The sequence below is a fragment of the Canis lupus genome, chromosome 8, assembly GCF_048164855.1.
Source record: "Canis lupus baileyi chromosome 8, mCanLup2.hap1, whole genome shotgun sequence".
Taxonomy (NCBI): Eukaryota; Metazoa; Chordata; class Mammalia; order Carnivora; family Canidae; genus Canis; species Canis lupus.
The window spans coordinates 6,910,343-6,928,389 of NC_132845.1; the positions used below are offsets into that span (position 1 = coordinate 6,910,343).

General features: G+C 36.3%; 1 long non-coding RNA gene and 1 pseudogene across 1 annotated transcript; both read right to left on the minus strand.

Moving 5' to 3' along the window:
• Positions 1-4,149: 4,149 nt before the first annotated feature.
• On the minus strand, positions 4,150-6,209 carry LOC140637735 (stress-70 protein, mitochondrial pseudogene; annotated as a pseudogene).
• Positions 6,210-10,066: 3,857 nt separating this feature from the next.
• LOC140637808 (uncharacterized) lies at positions 10,067-12,220 on the minus strand. Its single transcript, XR_012034844.1, has 3 exons — positions 11,933-12,220; positions 11,569-11,752; positions 10,067-10,409 (listed from the first exon to the last, which is right to left on the minus strand). It is a non-coding gene; the product is annotated as an uncharacterized lncRNA (long non-coding RNA).
• Positions 12,221-18,047: the final 5,827 nt, after the last annotated feature.

The following is an 18,047-nucleotide window of genomic DNA, read 5'->3' on the forward strand; positions in this document are numbered from 1 at the left end:
TACTTGTTCAAACAAACTTTTTAATCACTATCAGTACCTGAGAAGTAAGTACCAGTTACATGGTACCCAATTCATATTGTGATCAGCAACTCCTTGTTTACTGGGATAGGGAGTAAAAGAAAGGAGACTGGTGAGTCTTGGTCATTTGGTCTCAAGTTATCATTCTGTTGGTTAGCATCACTGGTTAATTAGAGCCTTGAAACTGTAGATTACATGTAACCCAACCTCAATCAAATATAAAAATTCTTTAGCTAAACTTAGTTTCAAACCAAAATATTACATTTTGTTAAAATGATCTCCATGCTCACATGACCTTCTTACCTCTGTGTCTGTGTGTGTGTTTAAATTTTCATCATTTTATAAGGACATCAGTCATTGAATTAAGGCCTCCATAATTCAGTATGATGACATCATTTTAATTTGATTACAACTATAAGGACCTTACTTCCAAATATCACGTTCACAGGTACCAGACTTTAGGACTTGAATATGTATTTTTTTAGGAACACTGCTCAACCCATCCTTATCTTTTGTTTTTTCCTTCCCATAACCTTCCTGTTTCACGATATTTCTCTCAAATTTGTCCTTTTTTTTTCTTCTTAGTGACCTTGTCCAAGTATCATTTTCTTTTCATGTGTCTTCAAACTTTATCCCTTTTCTGGCTGTCTCTCAGCATATAATTATATTCAAGTCTTCATCTTAGAAGCAACAACAGATCCTACCTTTCTCAACCCTACATTTCTTTTTATCTGCTATCCCACACTTTTCTGCATCCCAAAGTTTGTCATATATATCCACTGAAATCTGGCTTCTGCCCCACCCTGAACTGCTCTTGTCAAGATTTTTTAATGCTACCTTTATTCAGCCAGTTGAATCAATGAACACATCTTAATTCTTCTGTTAAAACTTAATGCCTTGTTAGATTTTTTTTTGATCACTCTTATCTTCTTCAAACCAATCCCTTCAAATCAAATCCCTTGATTTCTATAGTATTTCACTTTCCAGACGTTTCCTATCTCTCTGCATGCTTAGCCTTCCTGGAAGGTTTTCTTCCTTACTCTATAAATGTTGATGTCCCTATAAGATTAGTTTATCTTTCTCTTCTCAATCTAGACTTTTTTTTTGCTTAGTCTTATCTCTTTGCATGCCTTCCACATCACCTATATTGGTACTGACCCCCCAGATGTGTCTCCAGCCCATATTTCTTTTCTGAATGCTAATTTTATATATACAACTAACCTGCTATAAGTCACCCCTTAGATGTCTTATGAGCACTTTGGATGCAACAAGTTGAAATTACAGTCACCAATTCTTACTTCTTACCTTACTCCTTCTTCCATATTATTTTCTTTCTTAGTGAGCAGCACTATCTAGCCAGTTACCCTATTGAGAAACCTTAGCTTATCTATAAGCTCTTCTATTTTCCTTACAACTATATTCAATTTTCCTATTATGTCTCCATAATGTCTTCCAAATTAATCTTTTTTTCCCCAAGATCACTTGAACTGGTTTAGATTAGTCCTTTATATTTTATTTTTGGATTCTTCAATTATTGCATCATGTCCAGTCCAAACCATTTTCCATGTATTGCCATTTTGATTTTCTAAAATGCAATCTGATTATGATAATCTACTTAAAATATTTTTAAGCCTCATAATAGCCTTCAAAATAAAGTCTCAAACTCCTGTATGTCCTTCTTTAGTCATATATCTACTGTTTCATCCTGCAAACTTCATCCATGTTGAAATATGTGCACCACCTTGAATGTGCCACACTACTTCTTCTATATGGAAAATCTTCCATCCTACTCTTCATCCACTAATTCCTATTCTCTTATGTCCTTTAAGGAACAAAGTCTTCTTTGACCCTAAACTCCTCCATATGATTTAGATTTGGTGCTCTTTGATGAGACTTTTATATACTCCCATAGAGTTATGTGTTTACGTCTCTATAGCAATGTAGATGAGATCTTATGTTTAAAAATATGTCCATAAATTAGCACAGTGTTTGTCACATAAAATCCACTCCATTTTTTTAAAGTCATGGAAATGGGCAAGATTGAACTGAATATAAAGTGATAAAAGGTGACAAAGATTGGATTCTTAAAGGAAGACAAACATTTAGGAGGTAGGCAGAGGAGGAGACGTATAATAGAGACCAAAAGGTTGTCAAAAGTTCTCTCAAGAGAAAAGAGCCAAAAGGTAACGGTATTTTTGGTTGTATATGCTTTTGTTTAGGAGAGTGTTGAATTATACCTACTCCTGACTTTTGTCCAGTTAGAAAAGTTCCTGGTGTTTAATTTTTAGTGGGCAATTGTTATGAATAGTTGCATTAAGATAAGCTAGGATGTGTTTGGAGAAGTAGTATGCCAAAGTATGCCACTCTGATTCCTCCAACAACCAAATCACCTATTTCTCCAGCTCCTGGGAGTGGTTAACAGATATCTCTCAACTGAATTCCTCTTTAAGTGCTTAAAATATAAAATGTATTAGCCTTAATTCCAAGACTTGTCCTCAGATACAGCCACCTGGCTTCGTCCAATGGCTGATAAATATGATCCCATATTGGGTACTACATCCAATGACTGATAAATGTAGAGGTCTGTCCTCTCCCAATTTTTGACATTCATAAGAGCCATCCCAACTCCAGAATTCTCCGTGGGATCAGCCAGGGCCTTTGTTGTGACTGCATTGCTGCTCAGCTCTTCCTCTGCCCAGTGGTACTTCTTTTACCTCTACTACATGTTTTGCTTCCAAGAACACATTCCTGTAAAGTTCCTGTGTACTTGGCATACCTGGGTGGCTCAGTTGGTGAAGTGTCCAACTCTTGCTTTCTGCTCAGGTAGTAGGATTGGCCCTGTGTCAGGCTCTGCAGTAGGCAGAGTCTGCTTGTCCTCCAGAATCCCCCACTTGTGTGCACACTGTCTCTCTCTATATATCTCTCCCATAAATAAATAAATAAAATATTTTTTAAAAAGAAGATAGGTCTTCAATTTTTGTTGCATTTATTCAAAATCAGTTTAAGATCTTTAATGAAATCATTCAACGAATAGAGTACTCAATAACTCCAGTTTTTGAAGCTTTTAGAAAATTGCAGTAATAGCAAAATGGAAGTTGTTGAACTTTATTTTCACCAGGAAGGGAAAGTGCTGAACAAATTAAACAAGGACAGGTCAGTGTATGAGCTTTGATTTCTAAATTCTATAACTGCATGATGTAAAATTTAACCTTTAGGAGATTTATGATGTATCTGGAAATAATAACGTTTAGAAGGCATTTTGCAGCATCTAAATTTGAAAAGAATCATTAGGTGACTTATTTGACAACTGTAATAGGAAGATACCCTGAGTGGTGGCAAAAAGATGGTGCTTGTGGAGATGTTTTGGCTGCAATGTTTATGCATTTGTGGTGGCCATGAGATGTTCCTGGCAGCGCTCCTACCTCTGCCTGGGTCTCTTCCATTCAACCTTCCCTCCTCTCTCCTTTATTCAGCATTAGATTTACATTACCAGGTCTCCCAGTCTTTTCCAGATCCTTCTCCATTTTTTCTCACAGTATACCCTTAATAAAACCTTCCATGTTTGGGGTGCCTGTGTGTCTCAGTTAAGCAGCTGACAAACAAAAACAAAAACCCAGAATGGATCAAAAAAAGCCATCATAAAGAACAGAGGTGCCAGACACAGGCCAGAAGGTAGCTAGAAAAATATGCCTTAGGAAAGTTAGGGAGTCCTATTACCTTATTTTTAAAGCGTACCTAAACACCTATTTTTCTGTTGATCTAGCTACTCCTGCCCTATCCCCCAACATGGCACGCTGGCTTGCCTTGCAAGGCCTCAGTTGAAGAATCCCACGTACACACAAGCTGGTGTAGTAGTTCTTAATTCACTAGAAGATCTCATCCCCGTATGGTCTCATTCCAGGTGTGCAGCTGACTACCTTCATTATTCTGCTTAGAGATGGTTTCACCTCTTAAAAATATAGCTATTAAAACACAAAACATTGTTTTTATAATGATCAACAAATCTTCCCTTCCCTTTACATGGAGATGAAAAATGGCTAAGTACAGAGTACTGTGAATTTTTTACGGTTGAAATTCTCATTAAATGATCATTAGCTAATGGTCACTAAATTTATAGATTAAGGAAATTATATATAGAATACTGCCAAAGCACAATAAAAGACTGAAGTTTGCCCATTTCTACTCAGGAAGTCCCTTCACTCCCAAGCGTCATATTTTGACTCTGGAGTTTATTGTTATTACTGTTTTTCCTCCTTTTGATCTTCCTTTTGTTTCTCAGTGCCAGAACTTCCAGAGCCTTCTTGCTCAGATGCCATCTTTTTGTATGCCGTTTCGAAGAGCTTCAGTGATGCTTGCTGAAGGGAAGATGCTGCCTGCCTTACGTTTTCTCCTGTTTCACTGTCTTTTCGAGCCGGAAGTTCCCTCATTTTGGAAATCTCTTCTTTTAGCTTGTTGCATTCATCAGCAGGCAACTGGTTCTTGAATTCTTCCATTTTTGTTTCTGTGTCATGAATGATTTCTTCAGCCATATTAACTGCTTCAACTCGTTCCTTCTTTTTTTTTTTTTTTAAACTCGTTCCTTCTTTTGCTGGTCTTCCTCAGCATACTTTTCTGCATTTTTAACCATATTTTCAATATCATCTTTGCTTAACCCACCAGAAGACTGGATCACAATCTGCTGTTCATGTCCTATACCCTTATCTTTGGCTGAAACATGTACAATCCCATTGGCATCAATGTCAAATGTAACTTCAACCTGAGGGACTCCACGAGGGGCTGGGGGAATCCCAATCAAAGTAAATTGCCCAAGAAGTTTGTTGTCTCCAGCCATCTCTCTCACCCCGACACACTTTAACCTCCACTTGAGTCTGACCATCAGCAGCAGTAGAAAACACCTGGCTTTTCTTGGTTGGAATAGTGGTGTTTCTGTTGAAAAGTTTGGTAAAAACATCTCCCAGAGTCTCAATACCCAGAGACAGAGAGGAGTGACATCCATGAGCAGCACATCTGTGACATCACTAGCTAACACACCTCCCTGAATGGCAGCTCCGATGACCACTCCCATGGTCAAGCCTCATCAGGATTGACAGCTTTGCTTGGGCTTGGCCAAAGAATCACTTCTCCTATGTCATTCTTGATGACTTCTGCATCTTGCATGGCTTTTTAGCATGGAGCGATGGTCCTCCTGATTAGATCAGTGACAATGCCTTCAAACTAAGCCCGTGTCAGCTTCATATTCAAATGCTTGGGTCCAGAAGCATCCACTGTAAGATATGGCAAATTAATATCTGTCTGCACAGATGAGGAGAGTTCACACTTAGCCTTCTCAGCAGCTTCCCGAACCCTCTGAAGTGCCATGTTGTCTTTGGTTAAATAAACCTCTGTCTTTCTTTTGAAATCCTTCATAATGTGTCATAGCAAGGGCTGGTCAAAGTCCTCACCACCTAAGAATGTATCTCCATTGATGGACTTCACCTCAAACACTCCTTTCTGAATTTCCAGGATAGAAATATCAAAAGTCCCGCTACCTAAATCATATACAGCAATGATCTTGTCTTCTGATTTATCTAGACCATAGATAAATGGCCAGCATCCTTAGTGGCCTGTCTCTGAGAATCATGGAAATAAGCTGGAACAGTGTTCACAGCATTTTTTGCTGTATGCCCCAAGTAATTTTCTGCAGTCTCTTTCATCTTCATCAACACAAATGTTCCAATCTGACTTGAAGAATAGAGTTTTCCATGAACTTCAACCCAGGCATCTCCATTGGAGGCACGGACAATTTTAAAGGGCACATTTTTAATATCTTTCTGTTCTTCAGGGTCATCATATCACTGGCTAGTGAGACACTTAGTGGCATAGAATGTGTTGTTTGGGTTGGTGACAAACTGTCTCTTGACTGACATGCCAATAAGTCGCTCACCATCTGATGTAAAGACCACAACTGAAGGGGTGGTTCTGGCACCTTCAGCATTCTCTAGCACCTTTGTTTGTTTTCCTTCCATAACTGCCACACAGGAGTTGGTAGTACCCAAATCAATACCGACAAGTGCTCCCTTGATTGCTTCTGATGCATAGTCCCACCTTGAAACAATTCTAAAAGCCTCATGACTAAGGCCATTCCATCCATCCTTGTGGCAGGCGCCTGTGGGGCCCCGGGAGGCTAGACAGTGGAAGTATGGACAGCACATGCAATCGGAGGGACAGGAATGTGCCAACGTTCCATTTTTTTAAAATAAAATTGAAAAAATCCTCCAGTTAGGATACTTTGCTTTTGCCCTGAGTTTGTCAGGTGTTTTAGCAGCCTTAGAGTATGTTTTATTAGTATTTTGTCTTATATTTAAAGAGTATACTAAAGGTTTCAATACTTTAAACTTCTTAACCATAAAATACAAATTTATTATCCAGACCAGGAGGGTGAAAGGAAGTGCTCACACAAGTTATATAAATTTTGAGTAATTTATTTGTTGAACAGAGTTCGATCCAAAAACTGGGCATGGAGCCTGATGCAGAGCTCAGTCTCACAACTCTAAGATTATGACCTGAGCCAAAATCAAGAGTTGGACACTTAATTGACTGAGCCACCCAGGTGCCCCCATATGTTTGTTAATAGTTTCTGAGACTTACCTATTGCTGAAACTATGTCACTGATAAATGTTTAATCATAAATTTTTAATGCTTACTTCTAAGAACCCTGAGAATCTGTTAGATGTAGTTCAGAGGCCATTGCAGGGAGAGGTAGCTGCCAACCAGAATGTGTCTGGTCCCTCCTCCCTATGGTTTGAACTAAAGCAGCCCACTTCATGTGTTTTGTGTGTTAAATTTGTACATTTTTTTGCAAAATAAAAATAAATAAATTCTGTTAAAATATTTGAAAACTACTGACCTAGTGTTCTTTTGTATTTTAAAGCAAAATCTCAGTGTCTAAAATTATTCTACCATTAATATTTTCAACTCTTCATAAAGTAGGCTGGTTTTTGGAGTTTTTCCTCTTCTTACTCTAAATTTTTTTTATTGTTTGGTTTTGTACCTACTTAAATGAGGTGAGGGAGAGGGTTTCAAAATTACTTGATAAAGGCAGAGACTTATAATGATGTGTATTTTAATATAGGAATGTAGTGATAATGAAAAGAAAATATGTACTCATGAAAATTAGTACACAGAGACTTATGGTAATATTATATTGTATTTGGAGAAAGTAGCAATACTAGAAAGAATACAGACCTTTGTGTTTTAAAATTCTATCAAATTCTGACTGCTAAATAGTGTTTAAAATAAGAGATGACCTCTATGTATAGAAATATTTAATCAAGAGAGAAAATATAATCACAATTAAAATTTTAAAGCATAAAAAAAATTGGATATTTGTTTTTAATGTAGTAAATGGTGATGTTAATTTTTTAGTCATTTGTTTGTTTTCTAAATATTTTCCCAATGCACACATATTTCTTATGTAATCAAGCAAACAAAACCAAGATAATGTTATTTTTGAAATCAGTATTGTAACTTTTTTGTTATACTATGGTATGTAAACAAATAGAGCTGTGGTTGAAATGGTCAACAGTGGTATCTAAATCAGGTAAGGAAGAAAGAAAGGTCAGGAAAGGTTTGGGCTGGGAGAAAATGAGACTAAATTTTTTCATGTCCAAAGACTATGAGTAAAGGAATGAAAGATCTGGCAGGATAGGAAGTTGTGATCAGAAAGTGCCGCATCAAAAAAAAAAAAAAAAAAAAAAAGAAAGAAAGAAAGAAAGAAAGACAGAAAGAAAGTGCTGCATCAATATATCTGAGGTTGAAAAGTTCTTTTGAAGACAAGAATCTACACTAACCTCTGGGAATAGAGTTAAGGTTATTGCAGTTTAAGAATCCAGCAATTTTATGACAAGGTCATTATACAAGTTGTCTATGTTGATGCTGGTATGATTACAGAAGTTAGTGCAAATAAAGAATGTGAATAAATTTCCAAAATCTTCATTAACAAAGTGAAGTGGCAAGGAGGTCAACACATGATGGCAATGAAGAAGGCTAAAGAGCATTGTAGTGGAGTGGCTTAAATTTTTGATAAGACTGATTTTTCATCTTTTATATAATATACATTTGTATGTAAGTCTCATTTTACTTATTTGTTTTTATTCATGGACTAAAAAGTGTTGATAGGGATTGTACTTGATGCAAAGTCTTAAGGAAAATAAGGCTTTACTCTCTTGTTGCTTAATTAGTGATATTAATATATACTTTAAAACTTTTACTACAGGGTCTAGACAGTATATTAAGAGACAGACTATACACAAACACATGTGCATCCAGCATTTCCTAGAGTGTTGAATCTGAATTACATGAACACAAAGGTCATTAGACTCTGTCTCTGTATCAGATTTCATCAGACTATGCCCCCTGCATAAATCCTTTCTTTGTTCTAATTCCATGCTAAACGATTGATTTTCAAACTACTAATTCTCCTTTCAAGTAGTTAATTCTGATATAATGCCTGGTTTGAAAATGGGAACTTGTCCTGACACAACTGATATATTAAGGAAAAAACTGAACTTAATGTGAATTATGAATTTACATTTAGCTGTATGTGATACTATCCCTGAGAAACTGCATCCATCCTCTGGCCACCTTCTGGTCATAGTTCACAACCCTTACATGGGAAACATTTGCTCATCCCCCCCCATGCCCTCACCCCCACCAAAGTATTATCTCATTACAGCATCAGCTGGAAATCAGGGATCTTGCCAACCAATCAGGTCTGGGTATAGAAGAGGCTCCTGGGGTGTGGTTCCTTGAGTACCTTTCCTTTGAAGACCTGTAAATTAATGGGATTATTTATCTGGATGATGCAGTCAACATACACTTGGGGGAACAGGAGAACCCCTTTTAGGCAAAGGAGGAAAACACAAAGCACATGGCAGCTATTGGTCCATAGCAATTCTGAAACCCAGCCGGGCACATGTTGCCAGTTTTTAAAATAAATCTCAGCCTTAATTCCTGGAAGGTATTTTTTTTTCCATGACTTTTGACTCTGTCCCTGGACTTATTTCTCCACTCCTGCCTTTTGAGTCATCTCTCCTTTTCCAGAAGAACTTGTCTATGTTTGTAGCTTAGCCTATTCCTGCCAACCTTATATAGGGTTTTTTTGAAGTATAGAGTTCAGGGATTGACAGACTTTCACAGGTATAAATGGACACTTGTGACATCATCTGTAGAAGTAGTTTGTAATAGTCCAAACACTTGTTTTATTTCTTACCCTCTCTTTCCCTTTCAATCAGAGCTGGTAAAATTATTAAAAAAAAAAAAAAAAACAACTGTGGAATTTTAATGTATCAATTTATAATCTACTTCTTTAGATAAAAGAGTTAAAAGCCACAAGCACACTTATTTTGAGACAAGCCCTTCTCTACTTTGAACTCCTGTGAGATTGTTATGGGAAAAGCCCTTAAGGTATTTAGAAGCCTTTTCTCTGAAACATTCTATGAGGTATGGTTTTACATTTTTCTGAGGTCTAACAAAGATCTTACAGCCCTACTCTGGATTTGACCTTAGCCTAGAAGCTACTAGGGATGAGAGACAGTTTTATTTCCAAGACCAGTGAATCTTGGATCCTTTATATTTAATAGGTTATTATTTAACTTACTTATCTCCTTTCATATTATATCGTAGAAGTGAGAAGAAGTCAGGTAGCACTTTTAATATTCTTCCTGGAAATCTCTTTGATTATATTATTACATTCTCCATATACATTTGCTACATTTCTATGCTACCAAACTTTCTAATACTACATAAAAATATTTCCCATTCATCCAGATTCCAGTAACATTTCTTTTACTATCCTTTGAGTACTCATAAAAGCCTCTTTGAAACCCTTTAGTTTACTCTCTCCTAAGAGCCGTCCAGCTTTTGGTTGCAAAGTCAGTGCCACATGTTTTAGGGTTTTGGTACAGAAATCTCTAATTCCAGGCTTAAAATTTTGTTCTAGTTATCTTTACTACATAACAAATCTCCTCCAAACTTAATGGTATAAAACAACCATTTTATTATACTCATGGATCAATACATAGACATTTGTGCTGCTTCCATATCTTAGCTATTGTAAATAATGTTGCTGCAAACATAGGGGTTAAGGCATTAGACTTATGATCACTACTGTTCACATAGCAGATATGGCCTTTCTCTGCTCTTCAATTTCTGGGGCCTCCTCTGGTAAGGCTTAAAGCTTGAGGATGTCTCAGTGACTGGAGGATGGAATCATCTTGAAGTGTCTTCAATCATATGTCTGACATTTGATGCTGGCGATTGCTGGCAAACCTACACACGGTCTGTCCTTATGGTCTGGGCATGGTGTCCTCAGCCCTCTTATATGATGGCCTAGGGCTCCAAAGGTGAGTGTCCTAATACAAGTTAGAAGCACATGTCATTTTTATGATTTAGCTTGCAAAATCAGACTGTATCACTTTTGTTGTATTAGTTGATCGAAGGAATCACACAAAGATCCTCTTGGGGTGCCTGGGTGACTCAGTCAGTTAAGCATCTGCCTTCAATCAGGTCATGACCTTGGGGTCCTGGGATTAGGCCTGCAGGGTGTTGGGCTTCCTGATCAGTGGGGAGTCTGCTTCTCCCTCTCTCCCTTCCACTCCTGCCCCTGCTTGTGCTCTCTCTCTCTCTCTCAAATAAATAAAATCTTAAATTAAAAAAAAAAAAAAGATCTTCCCAAGTTTGAGGAAAAGGCACATAGATCCATCTTTTGATGGAAAAAGTTTTAAGGCCACATTGTAAGAAGAACATGTGGGATATATTATGTTGTTGTGGCCATCTGCAAGAAAATAAAATTTGTACACCATGCCAGCCTCAATGAGGACCTGAACTATTGACAACCTCACTATCGTTGACCCCTGAATATGGACTAAACAAAGTGATCTTTCACAAATGAACGAGACACATATTGAAGGATATCCAAGGAAAATACTGACCGATCATTCTTTCCCAAATTGATTGCCAATGTAAGGATCTCCATAGGACTAGCTTCATGGGTGTGTAACCTGGGCAGTTCCATAGGGCTCTGTGCTTAAAGAGACTCCACACTTGCTTTAATTGTCTGTTGTTGCTATCTTGAAATTCTTAATTTTTAAACTTTTTATCTGTCTCATGAATTATTTTGTTAGTTCTGGACTTTCCATCCATTAGCAGTCAGGGCCCACTTGGATTTTATTGGAGATATATTAGGCCTGCATCTCTACGTATTCCCTGTCACACACTGCCTTATAAAAGAAGCAAGACAGTCTAGGATAAAACGAAAACATATGAAACAAGACTCTTGTACATATAGACAGACGCAGGCACGTAAAGAAAAAACAATAAGTACTGAAAAAATAAGCAGGTGGATGACTAAAATATTAATCAAATGTATATCTTTAAAGCAAAATGTCTGATTACTTTATTACAATGGTATACTTTTAATTCCCTTATTTAAATCTGGTTACAAATCCTAAAATGAGAAAAATTTGCATCAAGAGCTTAATGAAATTAGAACTCAGATCATGGTAGACTTACCTGGCAGCAGATGGCACAGTTAGTCAGATCAGACTCATGAATCAGAGATCTTGCCCAGTATCAAACTTCACTAGTAATTTCAAGAATAGGCAATCAAGAAGGAGGTCTGAGACATGGAAGATGGATCCTGTTGTGTAAGGTAACTTCACAAGACCTTATGGGCAGGGCCAGAGTTGCGTGTCTGCTGTAGGAAGAGAACTGCATGGTTTTTCTTCTTTGACTTATTAGTATGAAAAATATTTTACTAAACTCCTAATGATTGAACTGTGCTTTGGGGAGATACTTTATTATTTAATATTTTTAAGTGTTTTTAATTGATTAATTAACTTGAGAGAGAGTGAGAACATAAAGGATGAATACCTACCATTTACATTGATGTGGATGAAACTAGAGGGTATTATGCTGAGTGAAATAAGTTAGTCGGGGAAAGACGATTATTTTATGGTTTCACTCACCTGTGGAATATAAGAAATAGTGAAAGGCACCATAAAGGAAGGGGGGGAATTGAGTGGGGAAAAATTAAAGAGGAAGACAAACCATGAGAGATTCCTAACTCTGGGAAACAAACAAAGGGTTTTAGAAGGGGAGGTGGATGGGGGGATAAAGTAACTGGGTGATGGGCATTAAGGAAGGCACTTGATGTGATGACCACTAGATGTTATATGTTAGCAAATGTAATTTAATGAAAAAAATTAGATACAAAAAATGTAATAGATCATGAATATTTTCAGTGACATTTAAAATTTTCAAGGGTGAAAATACAATCCTAAAGCATTTAGAAAACCAGAATACAAAAACAAAATGTTATCTAAAATATTTACCCAAAAGTAATGCCAGAAGACAACTGTGCAGCATTCGCCCAACTTTAAGAGGAAGATTATTCAATACACAACGAAACTATTATTTGTATACAAAGAGAAAGATCTAATCATACGAAGATGTGGAACATATACCCCTAAACTTACCTTCCTAAAAATACTTACCTGAAAATTTACTTCAGGGGTTAAGAGGAAAATTAAAATAGTGAAATCAAGACTGAGAAAATATAAAAAGATTTATGGAGGGTATTAAAACCAATTAAATATATATTGTCTAAATAGCTACTGAAAAGATAATAGTAAAGCATAAAAAAAGTCTAAAGTAGTGAAGTAATGATTTAGATAACACACATAAAAGTGAAATTGTTACATAACATTGGTAATACAGAATAGAAATAATGTGAATCTAAAACAGTATATCATATCCCCAAAGCAGGGAGTCAATAGAATGTTGCTTATAAACTGGCCAATAAAATAACCTAAAGACATAATTATTTGGTATCTGGTAAGCTTTTTAGATCTGCAAAACACATCAATTTAAAAAAATCTATTATTCTCTGTGAATTTATTTCTGGTCTCTTAATGATATCTATCATATATCTTACTTTTCCCCTACATTTCTCTTTTGTTCTAGATCTTAACAAATTTCTCAAATGTGTCCTTCACTTCATTTTTTACTCAGCCAGTACGTTTTGAGTGCCAACTATTTGTCATTGTCTTAGGCCTTGAGAATAAAATGAGTAAAATGGATATGGTCATTCTCTCTTGGAACTCACTTTGGATAGGGGAAATGAGAGATGTGCAGAGAGAGTCCTTCCTTCACATCATCAAAAATGCCATTTTGTACAGGGACACAAAAGTGGAATTGGGGCTAATTATTTTACAGTGTTTTTCTCATTCAGTTTTTCTGCCTCAGAACCCTAGGTGCATTTTGCTTTATGAAAATTCTTCCTGGGTTCCAGCAGATCATAAAGCATTACTGTCTTTTCATGGTTATATTATAAAAAGTTGGTTTTGGGCAAATCTATTATCTCTATCTATCACCCAGTGTCCCTATATAGTTGTTGTTTTAATTGATCTTTTTCATCTCAATAGTACAGTAAGAACTATGATTTGATTTGGCACATCAATTCGTCTTTATACCTGGGACTCAATTGCAATACGAGAGGCTACATCAGAGGACAGATTTCTGAGATAAGTGGGCAGTTTAAATACTTGCAGATCTATCCCTTCTGAGTGTTGGTTATAAAGCCTGTATATTATTTAGGCTTCTTGTTTTCTCCTTTTTGTTTCTCCAGGTCACCTTTAAAAATACCGATATTTATTGACTATGTAGGAAGCATCTAGCAGTGCACATAAGGTGAAATCAATGTTTGGATGCTTTCTTAAAGCTAATTTTGTTTTAAAAATAAAATATTTGATCAAAAAAGTGTATTGTAAGTATATTCTTTTGTGAAATATCATTGAATTTTGTCAGTTCTTGTCATTTCAGAGCATAAATGAGAATTGATCATATGTATGCATTTCTAAAAATCGTAAACAAATGGAGGAACAAAAACTCTATTTCAAAAGAAGCAAGCAAGTAAACAAAAATGCAAGCCAGTGACTGACTAACAAGCATACTCATAGCTCTAGTTAGCTCCCTAAGGAAATGAAAATGAGTTATGATTTTGTTAATTGTAGTAGGCTTTTTTTTTTTTTTTTTTTTTGAGTAAGTCTAGGATATCGTGGGTATGTATTCAGGTACAAATGGCCATTCCCTTAGTATTGAAAAGAATTGAATATCAGCTGTGGAGGTAGATAGAACAACAATAATGAACCCAGACCACAAAAGTTTTAAGCTGGGGATTATTGTACACCTTTGTTCTTGTTCCAGCGTTTCATTACATTCGTATTTCTCTGGGAGACAGCCTACAATTTTATAATTAAGAAGTACAAGATAGAATCCTTTGTGTTTTCTGCTGTGGTTTCTTAGTTGTGGTTTTAATTGTTGAACCAGCAGGAAAAAAGAAGTCTTTTAACTTAATTCTAAAGGATTGGAAAGGCAGTGAGCAATACGTGGATGCAATGAGATTGGGGCTGGAGATGTTTCTCACCGAGTGGAGAACTAATCAGCCCTCACACACCTTTCCAGCCAATGAATAAAACCCATTGGTAAAAGATATCCAAGAAGCAGCATTTCTTTTCTTATCTCTTGTATGGTTAGCTATTTTTGTTTTCCCATATAGTAGGCATGATTTGTATATAGAGCATCTGTCTCTCTTAGTGGCAAGAGCATAGTATTGGGAATGAGAAAACCTGAGCATGGTCTGTGGTTAATTAAATATAAAGTTTTGTGCAGGTTGCTTGTAAATTCCCTGGGCTTTAGTTTCTTCTTCTGTAAAGTGAATATGTTATACCACATACTTCAGTTCTTCTCTAGTTCATCTCTAAGTCATCCGGTATCTAGTCCACATACAAATTTCCCCCAAGTCCTGAGGTGTTTTTAGAACTTTTGAAGAAGTACAAATCCAGTAGAAATTCATACATTACATTTAATTATTTGTTTCTTTGGACTTTGATACAGTTCTCCGACTCCAAGAATATTCCATATTCTGGATTTGTCGAATTGCTTATAGTGAGATTTAACTTCTTTATCTTTAAACATTTTGTATAATCTAACTTCATTAGATTCCATCTCAACATTCTGGACAAGATTTCTTTATAGGTCATATTGAAACATGTTTCACATCATACCAGAAGATGTATTATGTTGGGTTATATGTTATGTCTTGAATTTCCTTTCCTTTCCACATTCATACTATCAGTAGCTGCCAGGTAAGTCTTATAATTATTTTCGTTATTTTCTTGGGTCAGGTACTCTCAGTTTCTTATTAGTGTCTAAAATCCTGGGGCACCTGGGTGACTCAGTTGAGTGACAGTCTCTTGGTTTCGGCTCGGGTTGTGATATTGGGGTCATGGGAGCCCAGCATAAGGCTCCATGACTGGCACAAAATCTACCAGTCCCTCTCCCTCTGCTCCTCCCCTACTTGTTCTCTCTCCCTCTCTCTCTCTCTCTCTCAAATAAATAAAGAAATAAAATCTTTAGGGACACCTGGGTGGCTCAGGAGTTGAGCGTCTGCCTTTGGCTCAGGTTGTGATCCCAGGAGTCGGGATCGAGTCCCACATTGGGCTCTCTGCGAGGAGCCTGTTTCTCCCTCTATGTCTCTGCCTCTCTTTCTGTGTCTCTCATGAATAAAATCTTAAAAAAAGAAGGAGAAAGAAAGAAAGAAAGAAAGAAAAAGAAAGAAAGAAAGAAAGAAAGAAAGAAAGAAAGAAAGAAAGAAAAAGAAAATCTTTAAAAAAAGAAAATCCTTAATCTGACAATCCCAAGACACTCTATATTTTGCAGTCCCCAGCAAGTCCCTTTCTGCTTCAACTAAATTGATTTGATTTTTATCTTCTACATATAATCTTGTCATTCCCACACTTTGTCTTCATATCCTATTGTCTTCCTCTGGAATCTGCATTATGATTTCCCCCTAGTTTGTGTTTATCACTCTTTATGATTTATCCCACACCAAGCAAATCATTCTCTTATTCAGTTTTTTTAAACTGATCACATATTTGCTTTATGGCATATACTTTTATAATTTTCAGTGCAAGTTTTTATTTTTTTTCCAACTGGAAATAATAGCTTTTCAATACAGGGATTATGTTGGTTCGAAGTTACAGTCATTGAAAAGTTGAAAAAAGTTTTAAATATGTGACAACCTTGTTTAAAGAATAACTTTTTTTTCCCTTTTGATGTCCACAGCCATGCCATCATTTGTTAGATGAGAATGTGAGTCAACACAATAATGATGAATGAATGTACAGCTTTTTGTAAAGTCAAAGAAGCAACCCTGTGAGGCTAGGCTATTATTCAGCAGTGTTGGGAGTTTTCTCTTCTAATTTCAGGTAAGGTATGATTTTTATGTGGCCTATATTTCTGGAATTGGGCAATTTGTTCCAGATGGAGCTTTTATGGCTATGGTTTGCTAGGATATATTGCTGTCCTTGCAGATCATTCATTCACTGATAAACTGAATTGACTTTCCCATGTATTTAACTCAGTTTTTCATTGTGATATAGTGAGAAAACACTGGATTTGGAGTCACTAAACTTAGGTGTAAGTACTTGCTCTGCTACTTACCTTATGTGTGACCTTGAGCAAATACTTTAGCCTCTCTAAATTTTAATTGCTTTATCTGCAAATGAAAAAAAATCCTACAATGCCTATTTCACAGGGTTGTTGCCAAAGATAAATTAGATAACATGTGAAAATCCCATGTGATTTATAAAGCACCATCCAAATGTAAAGGATTATTTATATTTTTTAATTTATTAAGGAGTAAACAGCTTCTTTTAGGGAAAATTTTCTTTCTTCTACCTAAAAACCATATTATATTTTTCTGTTTTTTTTTAACTAAGAAAGATATGATTAGTATTTTTAAAAAAATAATATTAGAAATGAAAAGAAAAAAAGAGAATTCATTTTTCTTTGAATTCTTTTCAGCCATATATTTTACTCATTTTCTCTGTTATCCTCATTCCTTCTATGTTATGGTATCCTGTCTTTTTGGAGATATTCAGTAACATCTTGCTAATTTTTTTTTTTTTATTCTGATTGAATTATTGGCTTCAGGGCTAGTTCTACCCAGTTGAACAAACCTGTCTATTTTTACATTCTTTTCTCTTTATAACATTTTTTGCTGTAAATCATATTCCATCTATCGGTCAATCACACAACCAATACTTACGTACCTATTAGGTGAAAGTCACTCTTCTGTTATTAACTTAAATTTTAAAAATGTATAATATCTGTTTTGGATTTCATTTGTTCAGATAAGAAACAATGTTAGTCATCTCCTAAATGCAAGGTATCACGGTCATATAGAAATGGTTCCTATTCTCAAGAAGTCGTCATATTATTCCAGCAGATGATGTAGAAACAACCTCAATAATAAAATTGTGAAGGGATGCTTGGGTGACTCAGCAGTTGAGCATCTGCCTTCTGCGCAGGGCCTGATCCTGGAGTCCTGAGACAGAGTCCCACATCGGGCTCCCTGCATGGAGCCTGCTTCTCCCTCTGCCTGTGTTTCTGCCTCTCTCTCTGTATCTCTGAATAATGAATAATAAATAAAAATAATGAAATTGTGGATATGGAGAGGGGAAATGAAGTATTTACAAAGAAGGGATCATTCGTGAGTTGCCTCAAATGAAGGAAGACTATTTAATGCAAAGTACTTTCAGTAATACCAAATAAGGGACAGGTAGGGTTAGGAAGGGGGAAATAGCTAGGGGGCTATGAGATCAGCCTCACAAAAATCCCCAAAATGTGGAGATGAAAGGAAACCAGAGATAAACAGAACATACTGCCCTAGGTGTCAGAGGTGGGATCCTGTTATAACAGCTGCCTGTGACCAATGGAGAATTACCAAACCCTAAGAGGGAAATGGGCCATTAAAGATGTTATCATTAGTCTTTACTCAAGATGTTAAAAGGATTTAGATTTCCTGGTTGGCTTTCAATAAAAGCAACCCTACAAGCCCCAGAAGCAACCTTGTCCGGACCCCTCTCAGTCCTGAGAGCTTTCTCTATAACCTCACTTAATAAAAATTCCATTGCTTTACTCACTCT